The sequence below is a fragment of the Callospermophilus lateralis genome, unplaced genomic scaffold, assembly GCF_048772815.1.
Source record: "Callospermophilus lateralis isolate mCalLat2 unplaced genomic scaffold, mCalLat2.hap1 Scaffold_43, whole genome shotgun sequence".
In the NCBI taxonomy this organism is placed as follows: Eukaryota; Metazoa; Chordata; class Mammalia; order Rodentia; family Sciuridae; genus Callospermophilus; species Callospermophilus lateralis.
Genome location: NW_027514380.1, coordinates 9,644,144 through 9,667,553, shown reverse-complemented (window position 1 = coordinate 9,667,553; position 23,410 = coordinate 9,644,144).

Genomic DNA, 23,410 nt, shown 5'->3' with positions numbered 1-23,410 from the left:
TCTGATTATTCCTACATCAAACGGAGCTTTTAGGGGACACCTCATTCTAAACCATAACAAGTCATTTTCTTCCTCTTGTTTTTGTAAACTTGACTATTAAAGGATTATCCTGCTTGAAATGCATTTGCTTCTAGAATCTATACATCACTGCCCTTTGTCTAAGAAGTCTTCTTGTTATTTCCTTCAAAAATTTTCAGCTTTATCCTGATCATTTTCTCCTTCTGTAACCCAGATTTTATGATTAGTAGATCTATGATTTTGGCTCTTCAAGTCTCCAAGGACCTTTTTCTATATTTCTTTTTGTAGTTATTTTTTCTCTATTGTTCAGACTAAGCAAATCTCTTGCTCTATCCTTACGTTCACCAATTATTTTTTCCCACAGTCCTCTTAAATCTATTGTGAAGTCCATCCATTGAAGTTTTGAACATTCTTATTATTTATTGTTCCATTATTTATATTTGGTTATTTAGTTCCTTACATCTTGTGTTTATTTTTTTTTGGGACGTTCTAATTTGTTTCAAGATTTTTCATGGCTTCTTTAAACATTTTTTTCCTTTACTCACAATTGAATCCAGGCATGCTCTATGATTGAGCTGCATTTCCAGCCCTTTTTGTATATTATTTTAAGACAAGATCTCACTGGGTTGTCTAGGCTTGCCTAAACCTGTGATCTTCTAGCCCCAGTCTCCTGAATAGCTGGTATTATAGATGTGTGCTACCACAATCAGCTACTTTAAACAATTATCAGTTTCAACATCTCAGTCATCTTTATATTGATATTCTTTCTCCATAAAAATTGTGTTTCTCTGGTTCGAGGTATGATTTTCAGTTGAAGTATTGATGTTATATTATGTGATTTTGTATCTTATTAAAACTTGTGTTTTAGCATGATTGCACTGATATAGCCCCAGCATAGATTGGGGTAGGGTTGTATAATTACTGCCACAAGGAGGATGCATTCCTGTGTTCCCGACTTGGTCTCTATTGACATCTAATATTAGGTACCTTTTATTGATGGATGGTAGGGAGACTTCTTGTTATTTTCTATGTTGATCTCTCTCTTTCCACATATACACACACCCACCAGCACATAGTCATGTGTTTCAGTTGTGCTTAGAGAGAAAGGTGTATGAATTTCATGTTCTCTGAAGAAAAAAGTCTCATTAACTACGTTCTATCTCTTTTCATTATTTCCAGAATTAAGATACATAGATTTCAAAGTGACACCAAATCTTTCATGAACAGTAAACTTACTATCAACCAATAAAATAACTCATGTAGTTTTGTGGCCATTTAATCATAAACATGTGATCTAGTGGATACAGTATACTTTTTCATAAATGTTTACAGATGATATTTTTTCCCACAATATTATTAACAGCCATAAATTTCTTACTATTTTATATAGATTTTTTAATTCACAAATTTTACTACATAAATGAACTGTTGAAATTTCCAAAGTGTACTATTGTGAAATATTTAAAAGGGGCTTGTATGTTTATGAGACAATTCAAAATGATTAATAAATGTTAAATTAGGCCAATTGATTAAGATTTAGAGAATGTGTTAATCTGTAGTTATTTTAATCATCCCTATGTTCATAAAGATCTTATAAAACATGATTCTGTGTAAAAAAATTTTTAATGTTTGATTTTTAAATTACACAAAGATAAAATTATATAAAGTCTGATTCATTTAGCATCATCTACCTTTTTCTTGGTTTGGGGATTGAACCCATGGAGTGTTTAATACTGAGCTATATCCTCAGCTCTTCTTTTAATATTGTATTTTGAGGCAGGGTCTCCCTAAATTGCTTAGGGCCTCACTAAGTTGCTGAGGCTGGGTTTGAACTTAAAATCCTCCTGCCTCAGTCCCCTGAGCCACTAGGATTATAGGCATATAGTATCATACCCAGCTGAGAATTTTCCTCTTAAGAAAGTCTTTATTTCTTTATTGAGTACTGTATTTGTCCATCACTGTTCCTTCAAGCTTTATTTGATGACATTTTCTCAAGTCCTTTAAGATTCTATTCTCAATCACAATTTTCTTGCACTCTGCATATTCCTTCTCTCCCATTTTTTTTACTCCAGTTTCTTTCTGAAACTGTGCTTTCACAAATTGTCTAACATTTTTAGATACTTCCTAGTTCATATTTCCAACTGAAGTCATAAAAGACCAGAGTTCCATCTCATGTATCTCCAAAACAAAAATGCATCTAATGCCAAGTGCAATCTTTGTGTTATGTTCCTTGTTGAAGATAAGATTATTACTGTCTGTCTTGCTCTGAGGTGCATGCAATAATTTAGCAGTTTCTGAGCTTAAATGGCAGGAGGAGATGAACTATATCTTAATTATTGGACTGTATCCTTCTCCCACTATTATAAACTTAAATATTTCCAGTGTATTTTTATAATAATTCGCATGTAAATATTTACTATAATTTATTAAAACTTTTTCATAACTACAGATGAAGTTTACATATATGAAGTTTCTTTTTTCAAGTTTATTTCCATGAATTCACAGTAAGCTAATGTCATTTAGCATCTTTATTTTCTTTTCTCACATTTATAATATTTCAAAGATTTAAAAGTACTAACATAATATTTTTATTTGTTAACATTTATGTTTTTAAGGTATTCAGAGTAAGTCCATTTAAAGCTTTGACAAATTGTAAAATAAATTGTTTCTTCCAATTTCTAATTGCACTTAAAAATTTTGGTTTGAGGCATGTCAATCCAAAGTGAATATAGCAAGAAAGCCCTATGGCTCATGATCAGATAGATGGCAGAGTGGATGATTCTGTCTAATGAAAAAGCAACAAGACATGAGAAAGGTTGATGGTGTCATGAAGTTGTTATAAGAGATGCTCAAGTAAAGCCTATAATCTGCCTCTGGCTTGTGTGCATGAGTATGTTTCTGTGCCTCTCAAGTTTCTCACAGAGATTCTGATATTCACAAATTTTGTAACCCAATCAAGGCAATGTTCACTTTTCTCAACTGTCATCACCCTGGAATTATCAGACATATAGTCCAGTTTTAGCAACTCTCCAAGATATATGTCAATCTAAATCACTTTCTAGGACACTTGGGCATAAGCAATTTGTGACTGTTGTGTACTAATTTTCTATCAAAACTTTATCTTTACCGTGTGTGTGTGTGTATGTGTGTGTGTGTGAATACTTCTACCTATGACCACTGCTCCTGAAAATAAAATTCAGAATATTTTATGAAATGATCCAGACCCAGAATTTGTAGAATTCATATATACTTATTCATATATCACTTATTGATGGTAGAAACCTTTACAGGTACAGCGTCATTTGGCCTTAACACAAGAAAATAGAACATTCCCACAGCTACTATGTAACTTCCCCCACCCCCCACCCCGGCTCAGGAATACATCATGGTAAAAGAATGAAGGACAAAAACATATGATCATCTACGTAGATGCAGAAAAAAGCATTGACATAATATAAAACTGCATGATAAAAATAATCAACAGAATAAGAGAAAAGTGAACTTCCTAAACCTAATAAAAGCCAACTTCGAAAAACCCGCAGCTGACATCATATTTAAATAGCGAACAAGTAAATGTTTTCCATTGTCTTAAATTAGAAAAAAGACTAAGATGTTTGTTCTTATCAATTGCATTCAACATCTTACTGAAGGTGCCATATAGCTTTGTTAAATATCCTAATTTTAGTAAAGCCATCTCCTAAACAATTGTATTAATGAATGGAAGCTCAATTTTAAAAAGTAGAATTGAAAGATCACCTAAAACTTTGAAGAAGACAATTCATCTCTCGCTCTCTCTCTTTCACAATTATGTCACAAATATATATATATATATATATATATATATATATATATATATATATATATGTACAAATATATATAATGTATCACATTATATATGTATATATATATATATGTATTTAATTCTAATATGTGTTATAATTCTTTGAATTATAATTGTTGAAAAGGCTTTATCTACCAGTAATTTAAAAATATTCTGTTAAAACTATTATTATAAAAAATTTACCTGATAATTGATCTAACAAATGAGAATTCCTATAATAGAATAAATAAGGTCTCACGTTTTTCTGTTCCTTCAATCCCCAGTTGGACTATTCATATGCCTTGTAAATCTTAGCTGTATTTGACCTTCGGTCAAATAAATTAAAGGAAATGAGTGAGCTATAGTACTTGGCTTCAAGAGATTTTGCAGCTTCCATTTTCAACTCTTGGAAAGTTGCCTTGAAACTACAATATAAACAGGTAGATATTGTCTAATAATGATATTAACATAGTAACATAGAAGAGAATTGAGGCTGCTAATGGCCTAGAATCAGGCTATAAAATATATCTTTATTGTATGAAATTATTACCTTTACAGTAGTTAAAATGGTGTAGCAATAGGTAATTTGTTAATTATTTTTTTGTCAAATGTAGAAAATAAAACACAATATGCAATATTATACTTTACTGATGTTAGTTATGGTTTACACACTACCTAATTCTGAGTAGAATCAAAGTAAAATTATCTTTTTTACATTTTCTGTTCTTAGATATATCAGAGATTGTTAATTATGATTTGCTTCTGTACTACCTGTGGATATCTGACACTATTTGATTTTACTAAATTTATGCTTTTAAAAACTGCCCTGCAAGAATGAATCTGGATTTCTGAGTGTTTTTGTGACCCATAAATTTTGTGCCTGAGGTGAGTACTCCATTAACTTCACCATAATCTTAGCCCCATTGGTCTTTTGGTTTTTGTTTTGTTTATGTGGTGTGTTTGTGTGTGTGTGTTCCATTCATATAAATGCCTCTTAACTTTCTTAATTTCATAGCAGGGAAAATTTTAACTGTATGCATCATACTCATGTAAATTTTGTGTGTGTTCCACATATGCTATCTGTAACTCTTGAAGTTAATGTCATTTAAACACTTGTGGTCACCAGGAAATAATTTGGAAAGCAGACTGAAAACATTATATTAGTGTGATAAAAACACCTATATTATCCAAAGTTTATAATAAATACATTTTGATACTTCAATGTAAAAATAATAATTTCCATGTAAACACAGTTTAAATGCTGAAGTATTTACAAATGATTAGATCATATACTTTATTAGGATGTGTTATTTTAAATGCATTCTTGGAATAATACTAAAGGGTGAGGAAGAAAGTGAGAAAGAGAAATGGTTATTCTATGCATTAAATTGTCACTTGAATGTTTCTTTTCTTTAATTGTTTCTGTTTGATCATAGTGCTGTAGAAGAAACCTATTGAATTTTACATGATAAGATTACATCTGACATATATATTGAATTTTTCTGAATTTCAATATTTTATAATCACTGACCATAGCATATAATCATCTAAGACAAATTATATCTCCTTATCTTCATATATTTTTTTCTTTTAACAGTATAATGTACTTTCCAGGATCCCTAAAGTTATGTTAATCAGTTTTTACCACATTTATATATTTTAATTATACAAAATCAGAAAATAGACTATACTAGTTTACACACAATAGAATAGAAGGCAACAAGTGGATAGTTAACTGAAATATTTATAAATGATTGTTATGTATTTATCAGGATATGTTATTTTCAATTAATTCTTGGAATAACACTAAGGGGTTGGGGTGAGAGTGAGAGAGAGAAATGGCTACATGTGAATAAGGTTACCATTAGCTTCCTAAAATATGTTGTATACTTTCCTTAATTTCTAGTTTTTGAGATGATGTAGTTAAGGGTATATTTTTTAAAAAATTGATAAAATTGAACTATAATATAGAATAGCATTCGATATGTTATTGAAGAGATACCATTCCATGTCCAATATGTCTAATAAATAAAATGAAAATAATAGTAAATGTATATGATATATATTAGGTGCCCCTGTTCCAAATACATTACATTTATTAATTAATTTTTGAATTATAACTTAAGGATGTATCTGTCATATTATGTTGTACAAGGTTAGTAAACTACTAAAAGTAGCTTGCTCAGGAAACTGCTAAATGCAGAAGAAAGAACTGAGCCTACATCATTAAACCAAGAGCCTATCCTCTCCACTGGCAATGTATATGACTCTATAGATGGTTTTTGCCTTACACCCGATAAAATAGGAACACACATTTAATATTTTTCCAATATAGATGCTCAGTCAGCTACAAATATAAGCAAAACATTTAAAGCTTAAAAAGGTTTGTTTTTTAAATATTTTACAATCAAATTTCAATCAATACCTTTAAAAAAGAGAGTATTACTAAAGTTGAAATAGATGCAATAGTGACAGAGTTTCTTCCAAATTTTCTGTTATGTGGTCCCACCTCCTGGCACATTATGAGACTGTTTTTGATTCCTTCCTGGAAAAATTCACTGATAGAACATGGAAATGCTAAGCTATTTCCAAGGTATCCTAATGCTCCCATAATCCTTACTTAAGACTGTCTTTTTGAAACTTCCTTAAACAGTGATTTATTATGAATATAATAGAATATAAAATCATGGGAAATCATGGCTATGAATATTCTAAATAGCCAAAATTTTCCATTTGTTCTTCTGTTTTAAAATTCTGGGAGTGTTGCATTCATCTGACATTTTCTAATAAGCCACATGAATTTTATTGGCTAAAATAACAAAAATGTCTTTATTATTATTACTGAATTGGCAATTTGGAAAAGGCTCTATGATAATAGGTCATCTATTTGCCCCATTTGGCATAAATTAGGTTGGCTCAAAAACTAATCATGTTATGGCTTAAATCTGAAATGTCCCTAATAGCTCATGTGTTAGAATCATTTTTCCCAATGCAGCAGGTTCAGAAGTAGGGGTTTTGTGAATATAATTAGATAAAAATTGAAATAGAATACTGTGTTTATCTGTAGGCAGGTGAGGTATGGCTGGAGGATGTGGGTCACTGGGAGCAGGTCCTTTAGGATTCTGTCTTTTCAAAGTCTTCTTTCTTGCTCCCTGACTGCTGTAAGCTGGGAAGTTTTTATCCACCATACTTTTCTGCCATGATGTTCTGCCTCACCTCAGGCTCAAAGATATGAAATTGACCAATAGACAGAACTTCTTTTTCTTTTTTTTTTCATATATGAATTTTTTTATTCGTTGTTCAAAATATTACAAAGCTCTTGACATATCATATTTCATACATTAGATTCAAGTGGATTATGAACTCCCATTTTTACCCCAAATACAGATTGCAGAATCACATCGGTTACACATTCACATTTTTACATAATGCCCTATTAGTAACTTTGTATTATGCTACCTTTCCTATCCTCTACTATCCCCCCCTCGCATCTTCTCTCTATATCCCATCTACTGTAATTCATTTCCCTCCTTGTTTATTTTCCCCATTCCCCTCACAACCTCTTATATGTAATTTTGTATAACATTGAGGGTCTCCCTCCATTTCCATGCAATTTCCCTTTTCTCTCCCTTTCCCTCCCACATCATGTCTCTGTTTAATGTTAATCTTTTCTTCCTGCTCTTTCTCCCTACTCTGTTCTTAGTTGCTCTCCTTATATCAAAGAAGACTTTGGCATTTGTTTTTTAGGGATTGGCTAGCTTCACTTAGCATAATCTGCTCTAATGCCATCCATTTCCCTGCAAATTCAATGATTTTGTCATTTTTAGTGCTGCATAATACTCCATGGTGTATAAAGTCCCAAAAAACTTTTGCCTTTAAGCTGTTCTCATGAAGCGTTTTGGTCACATTAATAAATAGGTCACTAACATAGAAATTTGAACTAGCAATGAAGTAAAAACTGTGATTTTACCTGACCATGTCATTCAGAAGCCTTTACAACTGGTTTAAGGAAGGTCTTTGGGAAAGTTTGGAGATGCAGAATAAAACAGCCTTACAATGTTTTAAGCAGAGTTTAATGAGTGACTTTTCTATGAGTTTAGATACCAATAAGAATGTGGACATTAAAGACTGTGTTCATGAGGTTTCAGAAAGGAATGAGTGCACTATTGGAAATTGGACTTGAGGCCATTTATGTCACATTTTGGCAAAGAATTGGTTTACCTTTTATCTTTGTTTTGAGACTTTCTTCAAGGCTGAATTAAAACCCAATCAAGATTGGGCTGGGGATGTGGCTCAAGCAGTAGTGTGCTCACCTGGCATGCTTGCAGCCCAGGTACAATACTCTGCACCACATTCAAACAAAGATGTTGTGTCTGCCGAAAAACTAAAAAATAAATAAATAAATAAATAAATAAATAAATATTTAAAAATTCTCTCTCTCTCTCATTAAAAAAAATGAAATATTAAGATTACCTGTGTTGGCAGAAAAAAAGCCTCCATCCTTGCTCTCATTTTTCTATCAAATGTCAAAGTCATTGTCAGCTCCTTAAAGACAAGTTTAAGGATATGGGTCCTTATCTTCCCAATGTAGCTACAATGATTAAAGTTCATTTTATGCTTTGTACCATTACCTTTTCCTTTTTAGGTTTAGGGTTACTGGCAAGACGTTTTAAATCTCCAGCTTCAGGCCTTTGGCCTAGGATTCTGGTAGTACAGGTATGTAACTTAGCTCATTACCAATAATTTGCCGTTATTCTCAGAAAAGACTCATAGACTTAAATTTTTGAGAAATACTAGAAATGTTGAGATTAGGGTGATTCTTGGAAGTGGACATAATGCATTTTTTGTAGTTCGAGATGAGCATAAACTTTTGGGGCCAGGTGTCAAATGTTATTGTTTATATCTGATATATTCCCTAAATATCATGTGTTTGAAGCATGATCCCCAGTGCAGCAAGGTTCAGAGGTAAAGATATTAGGCAATGATTAAAATTTTAAATAGACTATTGGCAAGTGGGTTGTAGCTAGCAGATGTGGGTCATTGTTAGTGTGGACTTGGAGTGTATCTTGTTCTTAGCTCCTCTCTTGCCCTCACTGTATTCTGGCTTCCATGCGCTGTGAAGCTTCACTCTTCCATACTCTTCCTCCATGATGCTCTGTTTCACCTTGGGCCCAGAGCAATGGAGTCAGCTAATCATGGATTGAACTTCTGAAATTGTGAGCCAAAATAATCTTTTTCTCCTTTAAGTTTTTAATGTTAGGTATTTTGGCTACAGCAATGAAAACCTGACTAACAATTGCTTGAAATCATCTACATTTGAGATCACACACATTTCTACTGGTAGGTACCAGCCATCACTGGGAACTTAGCTGGTGATATCAACTAGAATATCTACATATGGCCTGCATGTCTTAACAGTATAGCAAGTTGATTTCACAAGCTGGTATCTTAAGAAACAGAAAACTGTGGAGAATTTCATGTTTCAAAGCCAAACTTCAGAATGATGCAACATCATTCTCTCTATAATCTATTTTTTATAGGTATGTCAATAAATTTGGTTCATGTTCAAAGGAAAGAAATGGGAAGTACCAAAGAAGTTGTAGATATGTCTTTAGAACCACCAGAGTGGAGATTTATAGGGTAAGATTTAATTTAATTACCATGTGTAAGTTTCCAACAGTTTCCCATAAAGTTTTTTTGTTTTATTTCATTATTACAATTTTATTCCCACAACTTAATGATAGGAAGTTGTATATATTTTTCCTCCAAATTTATTTATCTTGTAGAGTTTAGATCATATAATTACCTATAATTTGCATCTTTAGTGCTGGTTTTTATATTTTCATTTATACCTATCCATTCTTTGCTTAATTAGTTGCTTCATAAATGATTCTGTGACATAATAATTTAATGATATTTTACATATACCTATACCTCTGGATATTCTATTTGCTTAATTCCTCACTCGTATATAGTATTGTTCTGAATATTATTTAAACAAGAATTTCCAGTTCTTGAGGAATATGAGTGCCTTTGTATGTAAAATCTTTATCTTATTACCACTACTCAAACAAAATGCATTATCGGATACAATATTTTTCAGTTTGTACTATTTTGTCATTGTCTGCTTGAACTTCATATTGTGCAGGAGAACCTAAGTACTGGATTTCTTTCTAGCTAGCACATTTAACTTCTCATTTTCTATATTAACTTATTTTCACATATATAACTATAGAAGTATTTAAAAAATATTTTCCCAGAACTTTAACAAAGAATTTTGAATTGTATTTTTTAGTTCATATTTAACTTAAGAATGTTTTAGTTGTTTTCTAGTGAAGTGACACACACCTGTAATCCCAACATCTCATGAGGCCAAGGCAGGAGAATCTGAAATTCAAAACCAGCCACAGAACTTAAAAAAGAAATAAGAAAATCTGGTGATGTGGCTTAAGCACACTTTTGTCCAATCCCTGGTTGAAAGAAGAAGTGAATATTTTTTATTATTTGATTATTTTCAACCTTCTGTATCTCTTAGTTTATTCTTCTGTATTTATCAGTATGTATCTTGTCTTCTATATATGTTAGCAACATGTGTGTTCTTATTGTGGAGTCTTCTTAAGCACATGTTTTTGATTTATTTATATTCACTTTATGTGGTTGTAATATTTTTTATATTTTTATAAACATAGTACAAGAACGTGTTTGTTTCTCAGGAGACTAAGAATAGCATAGTTGTTTGTGGTTATGTGTTTGCTTCTCTAGGTCCTCTCTCTACTTTTTTCATGTTTGTGCTCCAAACAGCTGAAAATAATGGATTGTAACATTTGGTTCTTTTTTTTTTTTAATGTGGGCTCCATTTGGATTCCGAGAAAAGACTTATGTTTAGTCCTGCTAAAATGTCATATATTCATCTTAATTTTAACTTATTTATGCAAAATGATGCAGTAAAAACCATAGGAGTATTAGAAAAACTGAGATTGGGGAATAGTACTACACAGATTCATTACTGATAAATGTTTTTTTAAAAGGTAGAAAACTAGTGAAAATGTAAGTACAATTTCACACATTTAATGCTTAAGAAATGCATAAATACTGCAATAAATGTAGGCCTTTTATGAAACTGACCTCAGGTTTGCCTATGGACATAGGCATGGAAGAGTTTTATATAGGGAATTATTGTGAATCAATAATAAGGGGAAAGAGTTACTTAAAATGCTGTAGAAAGTTGTTGCCCCAGAAGTGAAGTGCATGATCCATATCATTTAGGGTGAACTGAAGAATCTGCTAGGTCTTTGAGATGTAGGGGAACATTGCATGCCCCTGTGATTTCCTTTTCAATGGATACAGTTTTCTGAGTTCACTTATTGTCTCTTGAACATCAATTATCACATAATTAAATGTGAAATCCCTTTCCTTCACCAATGTTCCGTAATATATCTGATACATTAGAACAAGTTTTCATTTTGGAAATAAATGTTTGTGTAGTACTTTTTCTGTGATTATAAAATGCAGGATCTGTCTTTCTCTTCTGAAGACCATAACTCCTTCAAGGAAATTTTGTCCTACTTTTTTTTTTAAAAGGTGATTTATTCCAGGAGGTGATTTCTGGAAGCAGAAAGGAGGAGTAAGGAGAATGAGGCAGAGAAGGAGGAATATTTTCTATTCCTTTTCAGATTTTTAAATTTTTTAATTAGTTATACATGACAGTAGAATGCACTTCGATAAAACATTTTTATTTTTATTGGAGTATAAATTCTCAATCTTCTCGTTAAACATGATGTGGAATCCCACCAGTTGTATATAGGGTAATCTTTTCTACTATTGTAGCAGGTGCTAAAGCAGGTTCTGTTGTTGTAGTTGTTTGGTGTTTTTTTGTTTGTTTGTTTGTTTGTTTGTTTTTCTGGGTCCCATGTATCCCCTCTGATCTTTTTTTTTTCTTCTGGTCTACGAGAGGTAATTTTCAGCTTGCCCTGGGATGTTCCACAGCCATCCCTTGTTAATTCTGCCTAATTCTTCCCAAACATCTTTTTTTATCAATCAATGTACAAACCTCACTTATGAAATTAAGTGAAATTGTACCATCTGTTTTCAAAAGGAGTCCTTACTGATTGAACAAAATATACACCTTAGGTACTTCTGGGTTGAATATTGACTTATTCAATAATGAGCAACACAAATAGGTAAATTGCTTAATCATTTAAAAATTTCATTTTGTCACGCATGAAATGAAAACTATAGTATATTTTACCTCTAGGACTTTCAGAGTTTTAAAACAGAGAGCATATAAAGTGCTTAATACAGTGTCTGGCATGTCTTAAGACTGTCATTGCTATATAGCATAATTTCTCCATAGAATATAATTCTGACTAAATATACATAAATACAATGACAGTATCATTTGCAAGAATGCTCATTCTTAGCTTTGTGAGTGGTTTCACACAATGAGGGAATTGAGGATAGACATTTTCTTCTTAATAATTACAGTTATGGATGTCTACAAGCACACTTCTGATCTTGTATTCTTTTGCTTAGTGAATGTGCCATTGATTTGTCAAGTCTCAGGAGCTGTAAATTTGAAAATCATCTCTAATGACAAATCTAAATTGATGAACCTTATAAATCCCATTTATATAACCTTAAAAACTCCTTTATATTCCCACTTTTTTGTACTTTGCTGAAATCTTCATGATTTCTTTCCCTGCACTGCTGAATTGTGCTATAGCTGCACTCCTTTCTTTAAGTACTATCAGAAAATCATATACCACATTGAAAGGAAAGGAACTTTTTGCATTGTGTAACAAGATATCCTTGATAAAGAAAAGGTGTGAGGGCTTCCATTTGTTTTCATTATAATGTCTAAAATTTTAATATGCATGGTTTACAGATCTCTCTGTCATTCAGATTTTTTTTCAGGAAGTAAATAAGTGATTACTAGAAAATTCTGAGCCTCACAGCTCTTCCTCCCCAGCAGCTGAAAATATTCATTTAGCAAATGTTTATTAAATAGCTTCTTATCTTAATACCCAGTTTAAGGACCAGATCTGCAATTAATCAGTTTCTATCTTACCTCTTGATACACTCACAATTTTGCATAAAAATCATGTGGTATTTTATCATTTTCTTCTATCAGGAAACCTTAAGAAATGTTTCATTAACTAAATTTTGACCTACTCATTCCTTTCTATCATATTTGTAGGAGGATATTCTTAGGTGAAATTTATTCAGAAGAATGTTAACAATATCATTTATAATCTGAATAAAATGGAGTATGAATGTCAGTTCTCTCTTGACCAATGTGGGCTCAGTGCTAGAATGAAGATGAACAGAAGTGTACAAGTAGAATTAGCAGTACCTGATGATGGATTATATTTAGGATGTGAAGAAAAGGGAAGCATTAAGAGTAAATCCTGGATTTGTGGTGTGATTATCTAAGAAGATGGTATTTATATTTCCTGAAAGACAGAAAAATGGGGTATGGATGTCTTATAAATCATATAAATCCAGCATTTCTTTTTGGCTTATCTTTCATTTGGCTTGTGTTTGTGGTACAACTCCTTTTTTCTTCTTCATGACTCTAAAACATTTCTGCTCTCCTATTTCTCATTCTCATAAACATGTGTTTTATGTAGAGGACCTGCTATTTATTGTTTACCTTTAAATTCTCTTCTTCTCAAACTTTAATATACATATAAACCACTCCAGATACTGTTAAAATGCAGATTTTCATTCAATAATCGGAGGCAGACCTGAACCTATAATTTACTCTGGGCGAGACTGATTCTACTAGTTCGTGTGAGACCAATGTACTCATATAACATATATCAACTAAAAATGTATAATCCAAAGTGTTATTTACAAATAACATAATTCTTCAATATTTTTACATTGAATTTGATTGTAGAAATTTTTATTACTGACAAAAATAATTTTGGTCAGATAACATGTGGCCTAGAGCCCCAAGGAAATAGAAACATGCTGAGCCAATTAGTTGTGCCTCTTGGGGACAAACTGACATGAAAACTCTGTATTCCAGGTAGACAGAATCTTGGTTGAGCAACTTTTTTGGACTGGCTCTCCATTCTCCCCACCACCTCTGAATCTGAGCTGGTGATGTCCTCTGCATCTCCTGAGAGTAAATTCAATGCTGTGTTTCTTCCAGCCTCCAGGTCCTAAATCAGAGGTAAACTTTACTACTCTTGGGTTCTTGTTGCCACTTTATGTAGCCTCACAGAGCCTGGAACTCTCCTTTGCCCTACTATTCCAGGGTTCAGCATCACCTCTGCCTAATGCCTCATTTCTCAGGGACATAAAAACCATACATGGTGTCTTAGCTCCAGTACCATAAATTACAGCTCTGTCCTGCATTCTTGGGCCAGAGGCTCTAAAGAATTTTCTTTTCCCAGAGCAATGACAGTCTACAATCCAGAGGCAGAGTCACAGCTCTATATTTGCCCATTAGGCCTACCTTACTGGAGTGTGACTCAGAGTAATAGACTATGGTTGTGACTTCCAATGGAAGCAAAGTGCACTTATAATTAGCAATATAGAAAGTTTAAAACTTATTGGGTACTACTTAGTCAAATTCAGAAACTGTAATATTTGAGTAGTGGTATGTGAATTATTTATATCTGCAATATGAAGCTTAAAAGACAAAACACAAAAAGTATAGCTACAATAATTTAAGACATACACAATATAAAAATATAAAAACTATAACTTTAAAAACATAAATTATGGGGAAAGGACAAGCACCTATAGTTACAAAGGCAGCTGAAGTTAAATTAGCTGAAGTTAAATTGAATCACTTTAAAATGAAATTTTAAATTATATGATGTTTTATATAAGCCGATGGTAACCATAATGCAAAAAGTATAATACATACAAAAAGTAACGAAGAATTAAAAACAGTAGTATAAAAAATAAAGCTATTTATAAATGTATACAAAAAGAGATGTAAATGTGATAAAGGCAAAAATCAGAAAACAATAACAAAATACTAGCAGTAAAGACCTTAAATACAAATGTGTTAAGTTTTCCAAGTAAGATATATAGATGGCTAAATGTATTAAAAAATACCAGACCCAGGTAATGTATATGACAACTACAAGACACTTTATTTTAATGACACAAAAAAACTGGAAATGAAGAGATAGAGCAAATGACTTCATGCAAATGACAGTCAAAAGATAGCAAGGGAGGCTACACATTTAGCAGGAAAAAAAATATTTCAAGTTAAAAAACTGAAATAGGAGACAAAGAAGGTAATGAATGATAAGTAATCAATCTGTCAAGAGTACATAACAATTACAAATACATATATGAATTCATCTTCAGAGTAATTAAGTATATAAAGCAATATTAGTGGATACAAGGGAAAAATAGGTATCAATATAGTAATAACAGGAAACTGCAATGAGCCAAATTCAGTAATCATAGACCAACCATACAGAAAATTAACAAGAAAATACTTGACTTGAAATGTCCTTTATAACAAATGGACCTAACATACACTTATAGAACTTTTTTTCCCATTGAACAGTAGCAGAATATATATTCTTTTTTTAGTGCACATGGATTATTCTCCAGAATACACTGCATAGTAGGTCACAATAAGTTTTAACAAATTTAAAAAATACTACAATCATATTAAGTATTTTTTTCTGACCATAGTAGTATGCAACTAGAAATAAAAAAAAACTGGATTAATTTTTGAAAATTTACAATTATGAATAAATGAAGCAATATGCTCTTGAACAACCAATTGATTAAAGAAGAAAGTAAAAGTAAATAAAAAGATCTTGAGACAAATTACAGTGGAAACACAACATACCAAAATGTGTAGATTCAACAAATAGCTCTAGGAGGGAAGTTTATAGCTATAAATGCCTACATTTAAAAATATGCAGTGACTCATTCTTCAATCCCAGCAACTTGGGAGGCTGAGATAGGAGGATTGTGAGTTCATAGCCTGCTGAAACATCCTGTATCAAAATAAAAATTGAACATAGATGTAAACTGAATTCACCAACAAAGCACAATCAAATGAGATTTATCCACGACAATCAAGACATTTAGTGGATGCAAATCAATCAACACATCACTTTAAGAGAATGAAAGAAAACACAGGCTTAACTTCATTGACACAGAAGGACCACTTGAAAATATTCAACATCCATTTTTGATAAAACTTCTCAGTACTCTAGGAAAATAAAAGAAAAATTTCCCAATACAATAAATAATACTTATGTAAAACTCTCAACATTTTAATTATTGAGAAAAAGCCTACTGTTTCTTTTCCCATTCAATATAATACTAGGATTGCAAACAAAAATAACCAGACAAGAAAAGTAAATTAAAGGAAAGAAAGTAGTAAAGTTATTTCTACTTGCAGATGACATGATTTATTAAAAAAAAAACTTTATTTTATTTGTTTATTCTTTATTTTTATATGGTGCTGAGGACTGAACCCAGGACCTCACATGTGCTGGGCAAGCACTGTACCACTGAACCACAAGCCTGGCACCGACATGATAATTTTGTATGTGGAAGATCTGTAAAAATCCACAATAAAAAAGAATTTTTACAAGTAGTGAATGAAATAAGAAATGATACAAGATACAAAATCAATATATAAAAACCAATCACATTTTTTGGGCAAAAAACCCTCACATGATGAAGAAATTAAGAAAATATTCTATTTACAATTGCAATAGATAGAACACTGAGTGCCTATTGAGAAATAAATGAATAAAGAGAATATGGTAGATAGATTCAATACAATACCATTTAATCATGAAGAAGAATGAAATCCTGTCAATTCAAGCAAAATGGATGAAACAGAAAGAAATAATGTTAGATGAAATAAACCAATACAGGAAACAGTTACCATGTGTTTTTCTCATGTCATAGCAAAAAAAAAAAAAAAAAAAAAAAAAAAAAAAAAAAAAAAATTCAACCTGAATGTAAAATACCAACTATTAGGGCATAAGGAAAAATGAAAGGATGTTAAATTTTATTAGTATATATTGAATGCTTGTATTGTATTGAAATATCACCTGAACCTCATTGATATGCATACTTATGTTAATTAAAAATAATACTATATTGAAAATTTTGAAATTATTAAGTTATAAGTTCAACTAGGGAGGTGGAAATCTGGATTTTAGAATTTATTCAATGACTTAAGTGATGATGAAGGAAACTGCAGAAGAAGCAAGTATGAAAGGATAATCCATGCTTATTGAACAGAAGAATTAATATTTTGAAAATATACATGCTTTCTTCTGGTGTGGTGGCAAGCCCATAATTCCAGTGACCTGGGAGGCTACAGCAGTAAGATTGCAAGTTTGAGGCCAGCCTCAGCAACTATAAGGATCTAAAAAACTTTGTGAGACCCTGACAAGAAAGAAAGAAAGAAAGAAAGAAAGAAAGAAAGAAAGAACGAAAGAAAGAAAGAAAGAATGAGAGAAAGAAAGAAAGAAAGAAAGAAAGAAAGAAAGAATGAGAGAAAGAAAGAAAGAAAGAAAGAAAGAAAGAAAGAAAGAAAGAAAGAAAGAAAGAAAGAAAGAAAGAAAGACAGCTCAGTGGAAAGGTTCCTTTGGGTTTCAATCACCAGTACTAAAACAAACAAATACACACACATGCTATGCAAAGAAATATAGGTTTTCAAAAATTCTAATGATATTATTCTTAAAATTAGAATAAAATGAATTTGTAAAATTCACCATGAAATTATGAAAAGACCCTGAGTAACCAATCAAATACTGTGAAAGAAAAACAAATTGAAGATGTTACAATTTTGAATAGAAAATTATGTTTCAAAACAGGTAAAAAAATAGGTACTGGCTTAAAAACATGCACAAACAACCAGTGGTTGGGAGTACAAATCATATCAATAATAACCCTAAATGTTAATGGCTTAAATTCACCAATGAAAAGATATAGACTGGAAGATTGGATTAAAATATAGACACAGCAATATGCTACTCCAAGAGACTCATTTCATAGGAAAAGATATGCACAGACTGAAGGTGAAAGGTTGGGAAAAATCATACCACTCACATGGACTATAGAAGAAAGCAGGGGTTTCCATACACAAATCAAATGAAGTAGACTTTAAGCTGAAGTTGATCAAAAGAGATAAAGAAGTACATTTTATACTGATCAAGGGAACCATACACCAATGATGAATAACAATTATAAATATATATGCTCAAAACAATGAAGCATCTTCATTCATCAAACAAACCCTTCTCAACTTCAAAATTTAAATAGAAAACAAAATACCTGGGTGACTTTAACAATGTCATCATTCAATGAGAAAATACATTTTCTTCTCAGCAACCCATTGATCCTTCTCTAAAATATACCATATATTATGCAACAAAGCAATTCTTAGCCAATACAAAAAAAGTAGAGATACTACCCTGTATTTTATCAGGTCATAATGAAATGAAATTAGAAATCAATGATAAAATAAAAAATAAAAGGGACTCCAACACTTGGAGACTAACTAATATGCTACTGAATGAACAATGAGTTGCAAAGAAAATGAAGGAGGAGATAAAAAAAGGTATATAGAGGTATATGAGAAAACTGATACTACATACTAAAATTTCTGGGACACTATGATGGCAGTACTAAGAATAAAGTTCATTGCATGGAGTTCATTACTTAAAAGAAGAACAAGTCAAAAAATATATGACCAAACATTACAGCTCAAGCCCTTAAAAAAAGAAGAACTTATCAACACCAAAAGCAGTAGAAAACAGGAAATATTTAAAATCTGAGCTGAAATAAATGAAATTGAAACAAAAGAAACAATTGAAAAAATTGACAGAACAAATTTTTAATAAATAAAATTGAAAAACCCTTAACCATCCTAATGAAGAGAAGGAGAGAGAAAACTCAAATTACTAAAATACGTGATGAAAAAGAAAATATCACAACGGACACTATAGAAATACTGAAGATAATTAAAAATTATTTTGAAAACTTGTACTCCAATAAAATAGAAAACATCAAAGGCATCAACAAATTTCTGGAGTCGTCTGATTGGCTGAGATTGAATCAACATGACATACACAATTGTTTAAATTGTGTATTAAATTTATCTGTTTAATATAAATTTTAAGCAATGAAACAGAAGACACCATCAGAAGCCTACCAAATAAGAAAAGCCCAAGACCAGATGGATACACAGCTGAGTTCTAAAAGACCTTTAAAGAAGAACTAAGACCAATACTCTTCAAATTATTTTATGAAATAGAAAAAGAGGGAGCATTTCCATTCTCATTCTATGAGATCAATATCATCCTGATTCCAAAAGCAGACAAAGATGCATCAAAGAAAGAGAACTTCTGACCAATATCTCTAATAAACACAGATGCAAAAATTCTCAATAAAATTCTGGCAAATTGAAAATGAAAACATTTCAGAAAGATAATGCAGCATGATCAACTGGGGTTTATCCCAGGAATGCAAGGTTGTTTCAACATACTGAAATCAACAAATATGATTCATTACATCAAAATACTTAAAAATATGTCTTTCCCTTAACTCACGCAGACAAGATGACTGAGTTTAAAAGAGCTGGCGGCAACATTAAGTGAAGAAAGAGGTGAAAATCATCCAAACAGACAAAGATTTTCAAATCTCGAGACTGGTATGGCTCTTCAACATTAATGGTCAGTTTCTATGCTGGAAAGAGTGCTGGAAAGAGAGAGTGTGCACCTGGAACACCTTTATTTATAGGGAACTTAACAAAGGAGTTTTGTTAGGATGTTCTTCACCAAATTAGGCAGAGGTGGACTGGCCTAGACCCAGTGGGTAACACCCAGTTTCTGAGCTATGAGAAAGCAGATTTCTTTCTGTTGAGTGAATGTGGAGACCACCTGCATCACACAGTCCAGACAGTGTGCAATGCCAGACCAACAGCCCCTTGGCTTAAGGCTAATAGAGGATGCTTAATATAGCTCATGGGTACCCCTCTCTCACAGATGAGAATCATATGATTATCTCAATAGAGGCAGAAAAGCATTCAAAAAAATACAGCACACCTTCATGCTCAAAACACTAGAAAAACTAGGGATAACAGGAACATATCTCAACATTATAAAAGCTATCTATGCCTAAGCCCCAGGTCAACATCATTCTAAATGGAGAAAAATTGAAGACATTCCCTCTAAAACAGAAAAAACAAAGGTATGCCCTCTTTCACCACTTCTATTCAATATAGTTCTTGAAACACTAGCCAGAGCAATTAGATAGACAAAAGAAATTAAAGGGATATGGTAGGAATAGAAGAACTCAAATTAGCACTATATGCTGATTATATGATTCTATATCTAGAAGACCCAAAAAATTTCACCAGAAAATTTCTAGTGCTAATAAATGAATTCAGCAATGTAGCAGGATTTAAAATCAACACCAGTAAATCAAAGGCATTTTCATATATCTGAGTCATATCCTCTGAAAGGGAAACAAAGAAAACTACCACATTTAAAATAGCCTCAAAAAAATAAAATACTTGGGAATCAACTTAGTGAAAGAGTTGAAAGATCTATACAATGAAAACTACAGAACACTAAAGAAATAATTAAACAAGATCTTAGAAGATAGAAAGATCTCCCTTGTTCTTGGTCAGGCAGAATTAATATTATTAAAATGACCATATTACCAAAAGTACTATAGAGATTTAATGCAAATCCAATCAAAATCCCAATGACCTTTCTCATAAAAATAGAAAAAGCAGTCTTGAAATTCGTCTGGAAAAATAAGAGACTCAGAATAGCTAAAATAATCCTTAGCAAGAAGAGTGAAGCAAGTGACATCACTGTATTAAAACTTAAACTATACTACAGAGCAATAGTAAAAAAAAAAACAAAAACAGCATGTAATTGGCACCAAAATAGACTTGTAGACCAATAGTACAGAATAGAGGACACAGAGACTAACCCAAATAATTACAGTTATCTTATATTAGACAAAGTCACCAAAAATATACGTTGGGGAAAAGATACCCTCATCAACAAATGGTGCTGGGAAAACTGGAAATCCATATGAAAAAAAAATGAAATTAAACTTCTATCCTTCACCATGCACAAAACTCAATGTGGATCAAGGACCTATAAATTAAATAGAGACATTGTACCTTATAGAAGAAAAATTAGGTCTAAACCTCCATCATGTGGGATTAGGCCTCGACTTCCTTAATAAGACTTCTATAACACAATAATTAAAATCAAGAATCAAAAATGGAATGGATTCAAATTAAAACCCTTCTTTTCAGCAAAAGAAACAATCAGTGAGGTGAATAGAGAACCTACAGAGTTTTTATCACACACACATCAGATAGAGGAGTACTAATCTCTAGGATATATAAAGAACTCAAAAATCTTAACATCACAAAAACAAATAATGTAGTCAACAAGTAGACCAAGGAACTGAACTGACACTTCTCAGAAGATGATATATAATCAATCAACAAATATATGAAAAAAGGTTCCACATTGCTATCAATTAGAGTAATGCAAATCAAAACTACTCTAAGATATAGTCTCACTCCAGTCAGAATGGCAACTATTAATAATATATACAAATATAAGTGTTTCCAAAATGTAGGACAAAAGGCACACTTGTACATTGTTGGTGGGACTGCAAATTGGTATCTTTTTGTCTTATTCTGTTGATATGTTACCTAATAACAATACATAAAGTAAAATGTGAATTGGCAATTGAAAAACCAAGTGTTACCATACATTGAAGCTAATATACATTTTAAAAAAAATCCATGCCTTCTTCTGAACTCATTACATTTGGAACTGTATTATCTTATTGTCTTCCCTAGACAAACATTGAAGACTTGCATTAACTATTCTCATAAAATGTTTTTTAAGATATACTAATAACAAATGCATATTTTGATGCTCTTGTTTCAGAACAAAGGTTCAGAGAAATTAGTGATATGATTATTATGTAATTTAAAGCACTAGAAATCTACAAATAAACATTTGCATTTTCATGTTAATAATTCATTCCATATATTGCTAAATTGGTTGTGAATACCTTGAATCCTCATTATAAAAATGGAAAGAAATACAAATCCCACGTTAAAAAAAATCCACAAATCCTCATTATAAAAATGGAAAAAAACAAAATAAAATGTTGTTAAATGTAGTCTACTCCCTAGTCCTTTTGCTTCAGGTCTTGTTAATGGTCAAATGACTGCAAGGACATATATTATATTTTTTAATTCTGCTGTACTTTGTATTTTGCTTACACAGAATTGTTGGTTAAAAAGAGAGAAACTGTGAAAATAATAGTTATTGGTTCTTACTGATCAAGAAAATCTAAATAATTCAATAGCCTATCTGTAAAACTAAAATAGTGAATTTTTATGATTTTGACAGATTTTTATGAAATGTGTTGTATTCTCCAATCTCTCTCTATTTATTAAATTCAAGAGATAAAAGAATAATATCAAAATAGGTATTTTGATAATTCAAACTAGTTATATATACTTAAATATTATACATGCACATATATGTACATGTGTATTATAAAAGAGTAGATTTACAGATGTATTAACATATTATTTATTTTATATCCTTCCCTTATGATTTCTTCATACATTTTATTCACTTATACATTCTTTTTTTATAATTTTTTTATTCGTTGTTCAAAACATTACAAAGCTCATGATATATCATCTTTCATACATTTGACTCAATTGGGTTATGAACTCCCATTTTTAACCCAAATACAAATTGCAGAATCACATCGGTTACACACTCACATTTTTACATAATGGCATATTAGTGACTGTTGTATTCTGCTACCTTTCCTATCCCCTATTATCCCCCCTCCCCTCCCCTCCCATTTTCCGTCTCTGCCTCATCTGCTGTTGTTCAATTCTCTCCCTTGTTTCCCCCCTCTTTCCCCCTCACAACCTCTTATATGTAATTTTGTGTAACATTGAGGGTCTCCTACCATTTCCTTATGCTTTCCCTTCTTTCTCCCTTTCTCTCCCCCCACTCGTCTTTGTTTAATGTTAATCTTTTCCTCATGCTCTTCCTCCCTGTTCTGTTCTTAGTTGCTCTCTTTATATCAAAGAAGACATTTGGCATTTGTTTTTTAAGGATTGGCTAGCTTCGCTTAGCATAATGCCATAATGCTCTAATGCCATCCATTTCCCTGCAAATTCTATGATTTTGTCATTTTTTAGTGCTGCATAATACTCCATTGTGTATAGATGCCACATTTGATTATCCATTCATCTATTGAAGGGCATCTAGGTTGGTTCCACAGTCCAGCTATTGTAAATTGTGCCGCTATGATCATTGATGTGGCAGTATCCCTATAGTACGCTCTTTTAAGATCCTCAGGGAATACTCTGAGAAGGGCGATAGCTGGGTCGAATGGTGGATCCATTCCCAGCTTTCCCAGGAATCTCCATACTGCTTTTCAAATTTGTCTCACAAAATTTGCAGTCCCACCAGCAGTGTACAAGTGTACCCTTTTGCCCACATCCTCGCCAACACTTATTGTTGTTTGACTTCATAATGGCTGCCA